Source organism: Asterias rubens, chromosome 6 (genome assembly GCF_902459465.1).
Source record: "Asterias rubens chromosome 6, eAstRub1.3, whole genome shotgun sequence".
Classification (NCBI taxonomy): domain Eukaryota; kingdom Metazoa; phylum Echinodermata; class Asteroidea; order Forcipulatida; family Asteriidae; genus Asterias; species Asterias rubens.
This window is the reverse complement of record NC_047067.1, coordinates 18,371,497-18,387,556: the sequence shown is the minus strand read 5'-3', so window position 1 is coordinate 18,387,556 and position 16,060 is coordinate 18,371,497.

The window sequence follows — 16,060 nt, the reverse complement described above, 5'->3', positions numbered from 1 at the left end:
GGTTCTTTTTTTTTCACAACTGTGTTGAACCAAAGGTGGTATCAACATGGGATTTAAACAGCATTAAAGCACAGATGCTCTTTTGTTTAAATGTTAAAAAAATTAACCTTTAATGACCTACATGTACATGTAGGTCGCAAATGTCAAATATTGACACTAGGTTTAACGAAGGCCTCTGAAATCATTTAGCAGCGTTTTGAGGGGATGTTGTGTTTTTCCCCCGATTTTTCATGTTTGTAGTTGCTGTAATTTACATATATAAAGAGTAGCTGTGTTAGTCAGATAGATACAACTAGGAAGGTAGTGGTAACACTTAAAGACTTATTACTTGCAAAACTGTACTATTTTTGTAGCAACTTACATACATGCACTTTACCAGATGCAAAAATAAAGTTCCGTAGTTGTTTTATTATTTTATTAAACACTGGACACTATTGGTAATTGTCAAAGACCAGTCATCTCACTTGCTGTTTCTCAACATAAATGCATAAATTAACAAATCTGTGAAAATTTGAGCTCAATCGGTCATCAAAGTTGGGAGATAATAATGAAAGAAAAAACACCCTTGTGTTAATTCAGAGGGAGCCGTTTTATTTTATCAACAGCTCTCCATTGCTCGTTTACCAAGTAAGGTTTTATGCTTATAATATTTTGAGTAATGACCGATAGTGTTCAATGCCTTGAATGACTCATTACATGAAAAACTGCAGTAGCTATTGTAACAACTTATTTCATTCAACTAAGTACCGTAGTTGTTTTTGTTATAAGTCAGTCGTTAAGTGCTACCACTATCTACAGTGTTTTATATAAACAGTGTAATGCCTGCATTCTCTATCCTTGGGTGCTACAACGTGAATCAGTTTGGTTGTGATCTCATCAAGCACAATCTTACAGTATTTTATTATCTAATTATGTCTAGAAACATATGAGCTAACAATTTGATTGTTCTCTGTATTTTTTCTGCGCTTTTGGATTGTACATGTTTAAAGTTGACAAAAGTGAAACTAACTTTACTGCAGTGTTTGTGGTTCACGTAGTCATCCTTTACTTTAAATTTGAAGATTTGCGAAAGGCGCTAACTTGTTATTATTATTATTAACCAATTTTGCATATTAACAAATTCAGAAATAATTGTAAATGATCATCCCTACACCAGATGTTCAGTACAGAGCCGTGTACTTTATCCAATCATGATTGTTGTAAATCTTTCTCATCTGTTAATAAATAACATCGTTTGATTACTGATCCGTGTATGTTTGAATTATAACTTTCAAATTTGCATCTTTAGTGATGAGACTAGTTAGCAAGGCATGATGATTTGTTATTAACGGACAACTTGCCTTTCTCAGCAGTCGCTGTAGCCTACTGTTGAAACCAATGTAATCAAAACTTGATCTGAATAAAACAATTTATTTTCACATTAGCCCATACGCGTATATCTCAATGCGTATGATCAGTGCGCAAAGGATTCTTGGTGAAGTCCAAGCCCAAGCAAAAACCGTAGCGCGCTCATCTTGAAGCAACGCGGTACACAAATACAAAACCTTGCATAGTAAACATGTACACTACGGCATGCCGTCCAATCCGCCCATCTTGACAGCATGATTGATTGCTGAACTTCTTGGTTCCCAAGGCAGCATTTGCAGTATATTTTTAAGATGGCTGTTCTGCAAAATGGGCTGTTTGAGCTATCATTGTCATTCAGTATGAAACATCAGTTGACAACACTATTTCATCTCACCCAATACTGGAGTATTTGCACATCATGCATGTCAAGCACAGACGTTACTTACTAGAATTGCTGGAGCGAAATGCAATGCTGAATGCACTACACTTACCATGTGCAGAGTACTCCAGCTTGGTAAACATCCTGTGGTGCTAAAGAAATGTGACATCTGTGTGAAGGCTCTATTGATCCTTCTACATGGCGCACAACACACCCCTGAACAATCATGTCCACACAGCTTTGTGTTGCAGTCACTCTGTGGACATTCCTTTTTCTGTACCAAGGGAAATCTAATTCTCTAACTCTATTAATAACACTGTGGACATGTGAAAGTCCACATAGTGTTTCAATTTTCCTACATTATGTGGACTTCTTTTGTTCTCAGGTCCACACGTCCTTGTCCACACAGCTCTGTGCTGCAGTCACTGTGTGGACATTCCTCTTTCTGTACACTTAAGGGAAATCTAATTTTCTAACTCTGTTAATAACACCGGACGTGTGTAAGTCCACGTAGTGTTTAAATTTCCCTACATTATGTGGACTTCTTTTGTTCTCAGGTTCACACGCTGCTTGTCCACACAGCTCTGTGTTGCAGTGACTGTGTAGACATTCCTTTTTCTATACACTTGAGGGAAATCCTACTATTCAACACTGTAAATAACACTGTGTAGACTCCTTTTTCTGTACACTTGAGGAAAATCCTCTTCTTCAACACTGTGGATGTGTGTAAGTCCACACAGTGTTTCAAGTCCCTACATGTACCTTATGTGGACTTCTTTTGTTATCAGGTCCACACATGTTCATGTAGTAAATTTGACTCCTATTTCACTCCATTTCCAAAATAGCGGACATGATAGGATCGTGCAAGTTTGCTGCATGTCATGAAATGCACCAATAGGGGGAATTTAACGTGGGTGACTGCAGTGCGATAAAGCTGCATGTTTTCCTAATCTTATTTTAATGAGCATTAGGAAAGTGGTATAATATTTGAATGAAATTCTTAATCATTTGCAGGAAGAAGCTGGGAGCTGTAGACAGTTTGACTGATGTGTCTGTAATATTGGGAGAGGGGAATTTGGATGGATAAATTATTTCACTTTGGGATAGCTGTCTATTGGTGAGCATACAACACTATCTGAAAAAACTCTACTTCACTTATTTAACATGTTTATTTTGTCAAAATTATGACAAAAGTTTTAACCACAGTTTTTTATACCTAAATGTTCAAGAGTCCAACAATATTGTCATGAATGGACAGCAAAATCTTAAATGTAAAGCGCACAACATTTTGAATTCTTATACGACTATAATTTTGCCACAAACATTTTTAAAACAAACAGTAAACTTTCAGTTGCATTTTGAAGTATTGCATTCTTACAAAGCTTGACTATTAACTATTAAAAACTAATGATAAATGTAAAAAGGAAAGTGTTTGACGTTGCATGTTTTAAACAATGGTTGAGTAGAAACTAACAAATGTTGCACATTAAATCGCTAGAATTGTATCGATCGGTGTACAGTTGTATGGCAAACAAAAATGATTCACTTTTGGGATGGTAACCCATTGACTTTTGATTGTCACCCATTGGCTTTTTAGAAATATCAGGGGTGACGTCTTTGACGACGGTGGAGGGACATAAAAACACTTTAAAGGCACTGAACAACTTTGGTATTTGTTAAACACCAGTTGTCTCAACATATGCTCAAAATAATAAACCTGTAAAAATTTAAGCTCAATTGCTCGACAAAGTTGCATCAAATTTTCATCAAATTTTGCCGGAAAAGGTGTACAAGGCCTTGTGAACTTTTCATCAAATTTTGTATGAAAATGGTGTACAAGGCTATAGCCTTCTGAACTTTTCATCAAATTGTGCATGAAAAGGTGTACAAGGCTATAGCCTTGTGAACTTTCACCAAATTTTGCCTGAAAAGGTGTACAAGGCTTACCCTGCAAGATATGCGAACAAAAATTTTACCACACAGGCGGTGTAGGATTCTACTCTACTCATTGACCTCTGTGCTTTCTGCTCTACTCCATATACTACTGTACAAAAACCAATGATTGCTAAAACCAACGGAGGGCTAGATAGGGCGCCCTCTGCCTTGTTAATCATGGATCATTATAATGCGTTTGCAGAATAGCATGCAGAGTTTTTATGACGAAAGTGTCAGAGAATGCTACTCAATACTAAAGCATAGGGCCAGAATCCTACACAATGTTAAAGCAATAGGGGAAGAATCCTACACAGTGCTAAAGCATAGGGGAAGAATCCTACATGCTGAAGCATAGGGCCAGAATCCTACACAGTGCTGAAGCATAGTACCAGAATCCTACACAATGTTAAAGCAATAGGGGAAGAATCCTACACAGTGCTAAAGCATAGGGGAAGAATCCTACATGCTGAAGCATAGGGCCAGAATCCTACACAGTGCTGAAGCATAGTACCAGAATCCTACACAGTGCTAAAGTATATAGGGGAAGAATCCTACACAGTGCTTAAGCATAGGGCCATAATCCTACACAGTGCTGAAGCATAGGGGAAGAATCCTACACAGTGCTGAAGCATATAGGTAAGAATCCTACACAATGCTGAAGCATAGGGCCAGAATCCTACACAGTGCTGAAGCATAGGGCCAGAATCCTACTCAATGCTGAAGCATAGGGCCAGAACCCTACACAGTGCTGAAGCATAGGGCCAGAATCCTACACAGTGCTGAAGCATAGGGGAAGAAGCCTACTCAGTGCTAAAGCATAGGGCCAGAATCCTACACAGTGCTGAAGCATAGGGCCAGAATCCTACTCAATGCTGAAGCATAGGGCCAGAATCCTACACAGTGCTTAAGCATAGGGCCAGAATCCTACACAGTGCTGAAGCATAGGGCCAGAATCCTACACAGTGCTTAAGCATAGGGCCAGAATCCTACACAGTGCTGAAGCATAGGGCCAGAATCCCACACAGTGCTTAAGCATAGGGCCAGAATCCTACACAGTGCTTAAGCATAGGGCCAGAATCCTACACAATGCTGAAGCATAGGGCAAGAATCCTACTCAATGCTGAAGCATAGGGCCAGAATCCTACACAATGCTATTAGAAGCATAGGTCAAGAATAAAGCATGTAAAGAGGAACAATCTTAATCAATGCAATGCAAATTCAAGTTGACAAAATTAATTCAATTTAATATAAAACAGGTTTATTGAAAAAATCCATCGCAGTTACAAAACTGAGTTCCACATATTAATGTCAAATAATCACATAAAAAACAAATTTAAAGGTTGCGTTTAACCATAGAGCTATACATGTATATATCACATATATGTTGGTTCGAATCCTACCAAGCTAACTGCTGGTTTAACAATGACTAATATAAGTATTGTTCCCTAGTTACTGAATCACAATTTTGTGATGGTTTAGTGGTTCGACTGCAGGACTTGCATTTACAAGGTTGTTGGTTCGAATCCTACCAAGCTTACTGTGGTTCAGTGGTTAGACTGCAGGACTTGCAATCAAAAGGTTGTGGGTTCGAATCCTACCCAGCTAACTGTGGTCCAGTGGTTGGACTGCAGGACTTGCAATCACAAGGTTCTGGTTTTGAATCCTACCAATCAAACTGTGATCAAGCGGTTAGACTGCAGGACTTGCATCCACAAGGTTGTGGGTTTAAATCCTACCAAGCTAACTGTGGTCCAGTGGTAAGACTGCAGGACTTACAATCACAAGGTTGTGGGTTCGAATCCCACCAAGCTAATGGTGGTCCAGTGGTTAGACTGCAGGACTTGCAATCAGAATGTTGTTGGCTCGAAATCTACCAGCTAACTGCTCATTTTACAATGACAATTTTGTGATGGTTCAGTGGTTAGACTACAGGACTTGCAGTGACAAGGTTGTGAGTTCAAATGCTACCATGCTAACCGCTATTTTAATAATGACAAGCGTCTAGTTACTGAACCACAAGTTCTTGATTTACAATTCATAATCGTGGGCGTCCGGGCTGGAATTTTAGGAGGGGTCATGGAGATCACTGGGCTGACTACCCATGTCATATTAACTGCTCATCCATTAATTTTTATGAGCCAAGTAATTCAAAGGCCACACTTGGAAATTCTTTTAAAGAGCTTTCCTAATGTTCAATACAAATTATGCAAAACGTAAAAGACTATTTTACTTAAAACTTCAATATGGGCAACGGTGTCAAAGCAAATTTAATGTCAAAATTCAAAGACAAAAACAACCCAGAATCCTGGGTCATTATTCCTTGAATATAAAACCTTATACAATTGCAATATAACTGTATATACAATTACGATATTACCTTTATACGATTGCGATATAACCTTTTACATTTGCGATATAACCTTATATGATTGTGATATAATCTTGAACTATTGCAATATTTCCCTGATTTAATTTGCGATATAACCTTATAGAACCGTGGTTCAGCATTATACAATTCCTTTGAAGGCTACTGGACACAATTGGTAATTACTCAAAACAATTGTTATCATTAAAAACTTACTTGACGAGCAATGGAGAGCTGGAGATAGTATAAAACATTATGAGAAACAGCTCCCTGTGAAGTAACATAGTTTTTAAGACAGAAGCGATTTCTCACTAAAATATTTGAATTTGATTTCGAGACCTCAGAATTAGAATTTGAGTTCTCGAAATCAAGCGTCTGAAAGCACACAACTTGTGCAACAAGGGCGTTTTTGCTTTCATTGTTCTCTAATTGCAAGTTTGACGACCAACTGAGCTCAAATTTTTACAGGTTTGTTATGTTATGTATATTTTGAGATACATCAATAGTGAATACTGGTCTTTGACAATTACCAAACATGTCCAGTGTCTTTAAATCAACATACAATTGCAGGTTTAATGGCAGAGGACACTATTGGTAATTGTCAAGGACTAGCCTTCACAGTTGGTGTATCTCAACATATGCATAAAATAACTAACCTGTGAAAATTTGAGCTCAAACGGTCATCGAAGTTGCGAGATAATAATGAAGACAAAAAACACCCTTGTCACACGAAGTTGTGTGCGTTCAGATGGTTGATTTCGAGACCTCAAGTTCTAAATCTGAGGTCTCGAAATCAAATTTGTGGAAAATTACTTCTTTCTCGAAAACTATGGCACTTCAGAGGGAGTCGTTTCTCACAATGTTTTATACTATCAACCTCTCCCCATTACTCGTCACCAAGAAAGGTTTTATGCTAATAATTATTTTGAGTAATTACCAATAGTGTCCACTGCCTATAAATATTGTGATTTAACCTTATACATTTCTGATCAAGCCAAATGTGTTATATTGTACTATTCCAATAAACAAAATTACAAAACACATGACTTATGCCTTGTGATTTTATTTATTTGCATTGTTTGACCACATTTTTGAAGTTCTATTTGTATGCATTAAAATGAAGCTGGTTTCTTCAGTGATGGCATGTACCTTTCATTTTTTTTCTAAGATTGAGATTTGATGTTGACCAATCTATATCTAAAACCATTCCTCAAGTTGAAAATATTATTTATAAAAGTTATTCCTCAAGTTAAAAACACATCAGAGTCAGAGGTACCTATCGCATTATTTTAGAGAATAAAAACAACTCTTTGTGTTTTCTTAAATTTATGGCCCAAAATTTGATAAACTGTAGGACATCTACCCCTTGTTTTGTTTGTGTTGTTTTAATTTTTTTTTATTGATGTATGTATTTTGAGGCACAAGGCTCATCTCTTTAAACTTTTTCAGTAAACAAAAACGGTTTACCCTACAAAAAATGGATGTTCAAAGCCTTGCATTTTTTGTTACAAAAATTCAAATGGTAAGCCTTGCGTTTTAGTAAAATCCTTGCAATTTTCTAACACAACAACATGCATAAGATGGCCATATTTTGTTATTAATATTTTTTTATTTATTTATTTATTTTTTTTGGGGGGGGGGGTGGTTGAAGTGTACCGAAGGCTTTAAAAGTTAGATTATTTGGTGGCGCAAATTTGAGTGAGATATTTTCGAAATAAGGTCACTTTTTAATAATCTACCTACAAGTTATTTATTCCTACATTAATAATAAGCTGAGAAACGAACAAAAAATAGACCTCATATATTACCTTTAGTTCTTTCAACTTTGCGCTAAATCATTTCAAGTTAAACAAACGTAAGGCTACTTGGTTTAATTACCACAATTAGTTACAGTGTAAGCGTTTATTCATCCCTTTTAATATGATTCAAGCCTTCGATTCTCGCATTTCGAATCATTCCGCGAGATCTTGCGGGAGCCAGTTTGCCCGTTTGATCTTGGACAGGCACCGGTGATTGGAACCAGCTAAAGCAACCGACAGGTACCCGATTTCCACGCTACGCGAAATAAACATCAACAGAGTAGTAGAGGTCTGGGTACTCGACGGCTTGATACCGTGACGCGATATTCAAAATGGCCACCAGCCATGCTTTATTTTGTCAACACGGTGAATATACTTACGATGATTTGATGTGATTTAATGTCTATATGGGTAAGCTTTATCGTGTAGTTTATTCAAGTTCATAATGTAGAATAGGATGAAGGCCTCGTGGAAGGCGTGTAACCACCTAGTTTGTCATAAAACGGGCAATTCTTGTCGCAATTTTATTCCACCTTCATGCTCAACATAAACAACGGCAATCCGGAAGTAGCTGTAACGTTAGAGCATAGGTCATTGCATTGTCATTGCCAATTTGCCGTCAATCAGATACTGGATGAAGAATTCCTCCATGATCTGATGAAACAATCGACTTTTCTGTGTGGTTCTTATAGATTATCTACTTCAATTCGTGTCGGCCACTCCTACGTGTTTCTATGTCAGTTTTTGTTTACATGTTATGTAACACTGAGCTGTCGTAAACTGTTTACCAACCAAAATGACCGGTGCTCTGACATTCGGAGTCGTAGGCCTACCTTCCAAAAGAATTGATACATCATGTTTAGGCCTTTGCAGATTGCCTTTCTCATATCAAGTTGTAAATCTAAAACTGGTTTGCCACCTATACTGCCAAATGATAATGTAAATTTTTAAAGTCTGAACATGGTCTGAATAAAACTGGCGGGTTTTTTATTTTTATTTTTTTAATCGTCTGAAATTTCATCCAGATGTGTAATGAAGGACGAGGTGCACAGAAAAACCTTGGTCTGAGTCGTAGGCAACTTTTTGAGATATTGTCTAGTTTTCGATGCCCCCAAATCAAGATTAAAATTAACATTAATTTGAGGCCCTTCCAATTGTTCCAGCAATCTGTAATCCGTAGAGCGTCTTTTGCACATAAAGAACTTTCTTTGGTTAAATTTTGAGGCAAATCTGAGAGAATTTTTTTTTGAGGGTGAAACAACGTCAAGTTATACCCCATGCCGTTTTCTCAAAAATCTGCCGAAAAAAATTGTGTTTTTCAAAATCGCCTGAAAACTTGGGTTTAGTCGTCTACCTTAGTAACTTTTTGATGTAATTGTTTTTATTGTCTGATTTTCGATATAACAATGTCTCAAATAATTATTGTATCAAACTCAATAAAACCAATTGTACCATCACGGCGAGTACCCACCAAGAACACTGGTGGAAATTCAAAGAAGTTATATTCCCGCCGTCATGTTGATCCCAGCTAGCCTACTAAAGACTCAGCCACCCAACCCCAGTGTACCCCGCTACCCTTTCCACAGCGACCGACAATCCCCAATTCACATCGAAATGCCAGACCAACTTCCCCTGTGAACTAATTTTCTATACCTACATCGTGTGCCTTCGACTCAAATATTTATTTTGTAAGTCCCCTATTATGCCTATGTTTCCTTGTAAACCAATGCGCCATACTTACAGCGTGTGCCTTCCATCCACTCACCAATTTTTTAAATCACAACCAAAGAGTCCCCTGTCTACCCGTCAGTAAAGCGTATGCCTTCCACTCTCAAATTATTTACCAAGTCCAAAGCAAGGATTTCCCTATGCCATAGTACCATGCGTACCCCTTTTCCCATTTTAAACTATACAGTGTGTAGATTTTAACTCAAATATGTTTTAAGTCCGAACCAATGAGTTTCCCATGCCTATGTAACCAGCCCACAACTTGTGCATTTCACTCGAAATTACTAAGTATAAAGCACTGATTTTATTATGCCATAGCATCATGTGGAAAGTGTTCCCCTCGCAAATTATATACCAAGTATAAAGTATAATATACTAAGTATAAAGCATTGATATTCCCATACCATAGTATCCTATGAAAAGTATTCAACTCGCAAATTATACACTAAGTATAAAGCATTGATATTCCCATACCATAGTATCCTATGATGAGTATTCAATTATATACTAAGTATAAAGCACTGAAATCCCATGCCATAGCTCTCTGTGTAAAGTATGAACCGAAGGTTTATCAGGTCTAAAATGCGAATTATCCTGGGGGGGACCCAAGTGGGTGTCGTGGGTAGGTGTCGGCCTCCCAAGCAAAGGGTCCCCGGTTCGAACCCCGGTGGTGGCAGCGCGGTTGCCGTCCGAGAAGTCTCGACTCACCAGACAGTGGCACACACCGCGCAGTGGCACTCACCGCTAGCACTCGCTTAGGAAAGAAACTTAAAACTTAAAACGAACCTATGCTCTTTTTTATATAAGTATTAAAAAAATAAAAAATAAAACATTTTTAAAACGTCTCCAACTTTTCTGAAGCTGGATTCGATCCCGGGACCCTCCGGTCCAGAGACCAGAGCCCTTCCACTGGGCCACTGCTCCTTCTTACTAATATGCGTTCGAGTTTTATTTTAAGCCTTCGTATGACAAACTTTTAATTAAAACGTAGTAAAAGAACACCCTGGAATCGAACTCCGCACCATTGGGTGTAGAGTCCGGAGCCCTTCCATTGAGCCACGTCTCCTCTTACTTTTATGGCGTTCGAGTTTTATTTTAAACCTTCGTATGACAAACTTTTAATTAAAACGTAGTAAAAGAACACCCTGGAATCGAACTCCGCACCATTGGGTGTAGAGCCCGGAGCCCTTCCATTAGGCCACTACTACTCTTACTTCATTTGCGTTCCAGTTTAATGTTATACCCTAGAATGAACAACTTTAAATCAAAACGTAGTAAAAGAACACACGGGAATCGAACCCCGTACCATTGGGTGTAGAGCCCGGAGCCCTTCCATTGGGCCACTACTCATCTTACTTCATTTGCGTTCGAGTTTAATGTTATACCCTATAATGCACAATTTTAAATCAAAACGTATTATAGCTTATGCCTTCCACTCGCAAATTATTTATCAAGTGTAAAGCAAGGATTTCCCTATGCCATAGGGAACCGCGCAAACCAATGTTCTCAAGCATACTAAAAGAACACAGACCGGGGTTCGAACCCCGTACCATTGGGTGTAGAGCCCGGAGCCCTTCCATTAGGCCACTACTACTCTTACTTAATTTGCGTTCGAGTTTAATGTTATACCCTAGAATGAACAATTTTAAATCAAAACGTATTATAGCTCATGCCTTCCACTCGCAAATTATTTATCAAGTGTAAAGCAAGGATTTCCCTATGCCATAGGGAACCGCGCAAACCAATGTTCTCAAGCATACTAAAAGAACACAGACCGGGGTTCGAACCCCGTACCATTGGGTGTAGAGCCCGGAGCCCTTCCATTAGGCCACTACTACTCTTACTTCATTTGCGTTCGAGTTTAATGTTATACCCTAGAATGAACAATTTTAAATCAAAACGTATTATAACTCATGCCTTCCACTCGCAAATTATTTATCAAGTGTAAAGCAAGGATTTCCCTATGCCATAGGGAACCGCGCAAACCAATGTTCTCAAGCGTAGAAAAAGAACACAGACCGGGGTTCGAACCCAGCACCATTGGGTGTAGAGCCCGGAGCCCTTCCATTGGGCCACCACTACTCTTACTTCATTTGCGTTCGAGTTTAATTTTATACCCTAGAGTGAACAACTTTATATCAAAACATATTGTAACTTATGCCTTCCACTCGCATTAATTATTGATTAGAGGTTAAGCAAGGATTTCCCTATGCCGTAGGGTACCGCGTAAACCAATGTTCTTCAACGCAGAAAAAGAACACACACCGGGGTTCGAACCCAGCACCTTTGGCTTCAGAGTCCAGAGCCCTACCACTGTGCCACTGTCCTTCTTCATAACAAAAGGTTCGAGTTTAAATATAAACCTTAGAATGAATTCAACTTTAAATCAAAACGTAATAGCGGGTGCCTTCCACTCGCATGTTATTTATTAGGTATAAAGCAAGGATTTCCCTATGCCATAGGGTTCCGCTTAAACCAATGTTCTTACGCGTAGAAAAAGACACACGCCGTGGCTCGAACTCAGTACCTTTGCGCTCAGAATCCGGAGCTCTACCACTGGGCCACCGCTCTTCTTATGAACAATGGGTTCGAGTTTAATTATAAACCTTAGAGTGGACAACTTTAAATCAAAACGTATATAGCGAGTGCCTTCCACTCGCGTGTTTTACAAGGATTTCCCGATGCCATAGTACCCCAGGTAGTGTAAAGATTGGGACTGGGTACAACAGAGTTGATGCATGCACAAATTCGACGGTGTTTGAGATAAATAAAATGCACGGGACTAAAACGGGTCAATCTAACTGAGAAAATATCAGCGATTGAAAAAGTCTCTAGAAGCCGGGCAAATCGGGCGAATGGGGGGGGGGAGGGCATATTCAAACAGGGGGCGTAACAATGTTTATATGTAATAAATATTTGATAGTCTAAGGAAATTGAACTCTAAATAAGACACGGGACGGAGTATTCTTTATGTTTTAATTCAATATTTGTTTAATGTTTGAGTTTCTACATTTCACATTATGACTGCTCTTTATATCAATATAAAAAGAATTCAGACAATAATTGACATACACATTCAAATTTATTTTAAGCAGCAATTTTTTATTTTTTTTTTATTTATTTAAATAATTAAAATCATTAAACTTAAAATTTAAACGTCAAGGGTTTGTGCATCGTAAAAGAATTTTGTTTTTCTCCAAAGGCGATCAGAGAATACTGACCGAAACGTCAATTGAAACCAACGGTTATTTTCAGAACCACCCCATATTTAGAGATGATAGTCATTGCATGGTGTTACCGCAAACCTGTCCATATCGTATTTCCACCATGCAAAGTTTTAAATCCAGGGTACAACATCAAAGCATTTCCATAGATAGGCTGTACAATTGTATGCAGTGAATAATTAGATTGGAACAATTTTACGACCTCACCACCAATTTCTGGCCGTTTTGTTTTAATCTCCGAATAATCAACGGGAAAACAGCAACCTACAGGCCTACTAACTATAACAGAGAATTATATTGAGCAAAATACCCATTGTGTTGTGCACAGTTAACCAGCATATCAGCTAACGTAGTGTAGACCTATAGCTAATAGAAACAAACAAATCACAAATATTGCTTTTACCATTGGTTTGAACGACTTTATATTGAATCAGAATAAACGAGTACACATTAGTCTTGCCTGAACAGTTCCCTGAAGATTAAAACTACATCAAAAAGGCTCTAAATATCGTCCACGGAGACAGCCAGAGTCAACTGCATGGTTGGAGATCATTTTGAATACATGTGTACGCGGTAAATTACTGGGTACGAAGCATGGGTTATAAGACCAACTATAGGGTACCCGACTAATCGTGTTCTTGTCGCAATGTCGCTTACTGGTTGATATAGCAGTGCCTCCAAAAAGAGAGGTTAAAATGAATATTTGAGACCCATCCTATTGTTCCAGCAACCTGTAAAAAGACAGTCTCCAAGTTACTGGAACAACAGGATGGGTCTCAAATATTCATTTTAACCTTGATTTTAAACCGTCGTACTGTCCGAAATGAGGCATTATCTCAAAAAGTAGCCATCGTAGACAACTAAAACCAAGATTTTCCTGCTCCTCGCCCTCTATTACACCTAGGTATGAAATTTCAGGCGATTTGGAAGACACAAATTTCGGCCGATTTTTGAAAAAACGACAAGGGGGTGGTAAGCTTGACGTTTTTTCAGCCTCGGAAACATTTTCTCTCCGAATTGCCTCAAAATTTAACCAAAGGAAGTTCGTCATGTGTAAAAGACAGTCTCCAAGTTACAGGTTGCTGGAACAATAGGATGGGTCTCAAATATTCATTTTAACCTTGATTTTAAACCGTCGTACTATCCGAAATGAGGCATTATCTCAAAAAGTAGCCATCGTAGACGACTAAAACCAAGATTTTCTTGCTCCTCGCCCCCAAATAAACCTAGGTATGAAATTTCAGGCGATTTGGGAGACAAAAATTTCGGCCGATTTTTGAAAAAACGACAAGGGTATAAGCTTGACGTTTTTTCAGCCGCGGAAATATTTTCTCTCCGAATTGCCTCAAAATTTAACCAAAGGAAGTTCGTCATGTGTTAAAGACAGTCTCCAAGTTACAGGTTGCTGGAACAATAGGATGGGTCTCAAATATTCATTTTAACCTTGATTTGAAACCGTTTCAGCCTCGGAAACACTTTCTCTCCGAATTGCCTCAAAATTTAACCAAAGGAAGTTTGTCATGTGTAAAAGACAGTCTCCAAGTTACAGGTTGCTGGAACAATAGGATGGGTCTCAAATATTCATTTTAACCTTGATTTTAAACCGTCGTATTATCCGAAATGAGGCATTATCTCAAAAAGTAGCCATCGTAGACGACTAAAACCAAGATTTTCTTGCTCCTCGCCCCCAATTACACCTAGGTATGAAATGTCAGGCGATTTGGAAGACAAAATTTTCAGCCGATTTTTGAAAAAACGACAAGGGGGTAAGCTTGACGTTTTTTCAGGCGCGGAAACATTTTCTCTCCGAATTGCCTCAAAATTTAACCAAAGGAAGTTCGTCATGTGTAAAAGACAGTCTCCAAGTTACAGGTTGCTGGAACAATAGGATGGGTCTCAAATATTCATTTTAACCTTGTTTTTAAACCGTCGTACTATCCGAATTTAGGCATTATCTCAAAAAGTAGCCATCGTAGACGACTAAAACCAAGATTTTCCTGCTCCTCGCCCTCTAATACACCTAGGTATGAAATTTCAGGCGATTTGGAAGACATAAATTTCGGCCGATTTTTGAAAAAACGACAAGGGGGTAAGCTTGACGTTTTTTCAGCCTCGGAAACATTTTCTCTCCGAATTGCCTCAAAATTTAACCAAAGGAAGTTCGTCATGTGTAAAAGACAGTCTCCAAGTTACAGGTTGCTGGAACAATAGGATGGGTCTCAAATATTCATTTTAATCTGGATTTTAAACCGTCGTACTATCCGAAATAAGGCATTATCTCAAAAAGTAGCCATCGTAGACGACTAAAACCAAGATTTTCCTGCTCCTCGCCCTCTAATACACCTAGGTATGAAATTTCAGGCGATTTGGAAGAAACAAATTTCGGCCGATTTTTGAAAAAACGACAAGGGGGTAAGCTTGACGTTTTTTCAGCCTCGGAAACATTTTCTCGCCGAATTGCCTCAAAATTTAACCAAAGGAAGTTCGTCATGTGTAAAAGACAGTCTCCAAGTTACAGGTTGCTGGAACAATAGGATGGGTTTCAAATATTCATTTTAATCTGGATTTTAAACCGTCTACTATCCGAAATGAGGCATTATCTCAAAAAGTAGCCATCGTAGACTACTAAAACCAAGATTTTCCTGCTCCTCGCCCTCTAATACACCTAGGTATGAAATTTCAGGCGATTTGGAAGAAACAAATTTCGGCCGATTTTTGAAAAAACGACAAGGGGGTAAGCTTGACGTTTTTTCAGCCTCGGAAACATTTTCTCTCCGAATTGCCTCAAAATTTAACCAAAGGAAGTTCGTCATGTGTAAAAGACAGTCTCCAAGTTACAGGTTGCTGGAACAATAGGATGGGTCTCAAATATTTATTTTAACCTTGATTTTAAACCGTCGTACTATCCGAAATGAGGCATTATCTCAAAAAGCAGCCATCGTAGACGACTAAAACCAAGATTTTCCTGCTCCTCGCCCTCTAATACACCTAGGTATGAAATTTCAGGCGATTTGGAAGACATCAATTTCGGCCGATTTTTGAAAAAACGACAAGGGGGTAAGCTTGACGTTTTTTCAGCCTCGGAAACATTTTCTCTCCGAATTGCCTCAAAATTTAACCAAAGGAAGTTCGTCATGTGTAAAAGACAGTCTCCAAGTTACAGGTTGCTGGAACAATAGGATGGGTCTCAAATATTCATTTTAACCTTGATTTTAAACCGTCGTATTATCCGAAATGAGGCATTATCTCAAAAAGTAGCCATCGTAGACGACTAAAACCAAGA